Source organism: Hakea prostrata, chromosome 7, assembly GCF_041222555.1.
Source record: "Hakea prostrata isolate BN-2017 chromosome 7, UWA_Hpros_2, whole genome shotgun sequence".
Lineage (NCBI taxonomy): Eukaryota > Viridiplantae > Streptophyta > Magnoliopsida > Proteales > Proteaceae > Hakea > Hakea prostrata.
Window position 1 is genome coordinate 29,019,954 of NC_142606.1, and position 3,613 is coordinate 29,023,566.

Consider the following 3,613-nt stretch of genomic DNA (forward strand, 5'->3'; position numbering starts at 1 on the left):
TACCTATATTACCAGCATGGGAGCAAACAGTGGAGGTAGCAAGATGAGCCTGAGGTGGAGCATCAAAAGAGGATCGCTGATAGCAGAAACGTGCCACATGACCATAGCGATCACAAAATGTACAATAGAGTCGACCACGCCCATTTCTACCAAAACCACGACCAAAGGAACCACGGCCAGGACCACGACCAAGCTGTCCAGGAGCACCAGTATACACACGTTGATTATAGGTGCGACCAGCATTAAAATTTCGCAAGCCAGTATTACTTCGAGAGGTTGAATTAGAGACTGAAGTGTGAGCTAGATGAGCACTGATATTGGAAATATCCTGAAGAGAATTAGAGATGCGAATTTCCTCACAAAGAAGAAGACCCCGTAAATCTCGCATATTTGACAGATTTTCACGAGTAGTAACCGAGGTGATGAAGGACTGATAATCTGATCCCAAACCTCCAAGAACAAATAATACAAGCTCAGATTCAGAGACTGGATTAGAAGTTAATGCAAGAGCATCTGAAATTTGTTTCACCCGTAAGAGATAAGTAGAGACAGAGTCAGAACCCTTTCGAAGATGATGAAGTTGCATTCTAAGTTGCATCACGCGAGCTTGAGAGGAAGAAGCATAAGTGGACGCAAGAGAAGACCAGACCTCAGAAGCAGTGGAAATATTAACAACCTGAGAGTGTACAGGCTCAGTGAGAGAAGCAAGAATCCAACTGAGCAATAGTTGATCCTGTTTGTGCCAAAGAAAATATGCAGGATTTGGAGTCGGTGGAGCTGCAACAGAATCCAGAAAAGGAGAAGGACAGAGAGTGGTGCCATCAACGAAACCAATAAGACCAGTAGTCTTAAGTAAAGGAATGAATTGAGACCTCCAAACAAGATAGTTGGAAGAAGAAAGTTTAATAGGTAAGTAATGATGAGCATGAGAGATGGATATCGTAGGAGCAAGATCAATAGAAGCTGCCTCAGAGGCAGAAGCGGTAGAGTCAGAAGCCATCGAAGAAAAAGATCAAGAAATCAGACAAGAACTGACAAGAAACAACCCAAGCACACTTAAAATAGCTGAAACAGATGACCAATCTGTGAGTCAAGAAACGAAACTGTAGAACAGAGGAAAGAAAACACGCTCAAAACAGAGTTATAGGACACAGATCTGAAAACAACTATGTCACAGCCTCAACAAACAAAAAAGATTTCAGAAATCGAAGAGAAATTTTGAACACGATTTCAGACTTCAAAGAGCATAACGATCATCAATAGAACAAATTGCAGAGCCTGTAGCTACAGCAAAGCTTGCAAATCTTGAATACACAGAAATCTTGAACCACAAAGAGCGCCAACTCCAGCAATCTTGCAAATCTTGAACACTTGCAAATCTTGAAGACATATAAATCTTGCAAATCTTGAACACAAAGGGCACCAACTCCAGCAGAACTCAGAAATCTTCAACCACAAAGAAAACTTCAAAGAAGAACCGATCACTAGATCATAAGAGAAAAAGCACACAGCAGATTTCTAAACCAGATCTGAGGACAAAGAAGATCTGAGGACAAAGAAGCTCACACAGCAGCAAAGAAATGGAGCACACAGCAGCACCGAGCACACACAGCAGCACCAAGAAACAAAACCTTGCAGCGAAATCAAAACTTGCAGCGATCAATCCGAGCACACATAGCAGCGATCGAGCAACAGAATCGAACCTTGCAGAACCTTGCAGCATAGAACCTTGCAGAAACGAAAAAGGAAAGAAGAGAAAAACCTAGCAGAACCGAACCTTGCGAGTGATACCATCTTAGAGTTTGACTAAATCTGAATGAATCTTGTGTTAAATCAGAATATCTGATTTTACACATATTTATAAAATGTATGGGTAATAGGAAATACAACATACGTATAAGAAATACAAGAATACGAAATACGAAATACAAGAAAGAATATACAATATTATTCCTTAACACGGTTCAGGTCTGACAAAAGGCGGCGCCGCCCCCCCTTCCCCTTTGGAAATTGTGGGGGGGGGAGCCTTCAACTCGAGAAAGAAGAACATGATGATTAGTTGGTGATATCTGCAAGGCCACTCCTATCAGTGGGGTCACTCCTACTTGATGGATATAGCTCCTGAAGAGATCCTGAGTCTGAAGGATCTGATGTTGCATATTTGCCATCTGAAGCAGAATTTGAAGTTCCAGAGCTAGAGGAGATTGCCCTTCCAGAGCTCTCTTTTTTTAGCAAGTTATATCATTGAAGGTGCCGAAGGAGGCAACATTGCTTCCTTTGTTTTTTGTCTTGTTATTTCTTGCTTGAAGATCTCTCTAAGTTGTTTTTGGAGATTCAAGTAGTGGCAAATTGTCCAGAGCTTCTGGTAACTTAGTCATGACTTTCTGCTTGGCTTCCCACAGACGGAAGCAAAAATGTTGGTGTCGAGTTGTTAAGGCATATCTAATCAAATCAATACATTAAGGTTCGAACTGGATTGAGATTCGGCTTCCAAGAACTAGACTTTGTCTGTGTGATTCAAGCTTCATGAAACTAATCTAAAGAACAGTGTTAAGAATGGAGCCGATTAGCTTGATCGGCATTTTGTCTCCAACAATCAAGTCAGTGGGAGTTCGAGTTTAGGAACTAGAGCTTAAGTGAACCCGCCTTACCCTTATCTTGTCTATCGGATCTTTGATTCTTATTTCGTGGTTGAGACATGATCAAAGTTCACTAGATGACTCAACGCTAATCTTTATATTTACTAGTGGCTGACCCTTTTCTAAACCGATAGACGAGTGGTTCGCCCATAACACGTGACTCAACCCTGATCTTTACTTGGACTGCCAGCTAACTGGGTTTGATCCAATAGATGCATGGTTTGCCCATAACACCTATCAAGTGATTTTAAGAGTTGTATGATTTCATATCAAGTATTGTATTGTATTGTACTAGTCAATACATTTTAGTGCAATCCAATACATGTGCCCTAGAGAGAGAGAGAGAGAGAGAGAGAGATGTATCATATCTATTGTATCCAATATGGATGTGTATCAACTAGTAGCATATCGTATTGTACCGTGAGACACTTTAAAACTTTGATTAGTGTATTGAGAGAATAGCTCTACTGACAGAATAGCACAAAAAATCAGCTTTTCAATTTACTTGTATTTCTGGCTTGTAAAGTTTTACATTTTAGTTGAAAAGTGAAATATATTTTCCAAGGGGAAAACCACACATTGGCAACTAAACAGCTAAAAATATTTTTACTGGAACAAAATATCACATTGCATTACATATTCGCATTTACCTTGCAACCAAACGAAGCTTCAGAGTCTATGCATAAAGAGAGTGACAGTGGACTTGGGTTTATAGAATGATGAAAATGGCTTTGATTTTATGGGAACGATGGAAATGGGCTTGATTAAGCTCGATTCTGTAAAAATGATTAAATGGGCTTGAGTTTGTAAGGAAAACACGCTTTGGACTTGTGAGATTAATATTGGCTCGCGCTTAAGCTTATAGAGTGTATTTGGCTTTTTTGGAATAATAATAAAAAAAGCAAATTGCACTGGCACCCCAAAATGGAGGCCTTAAAGTACTAACACCCCACTTTATGTTTAAAAACACAAGA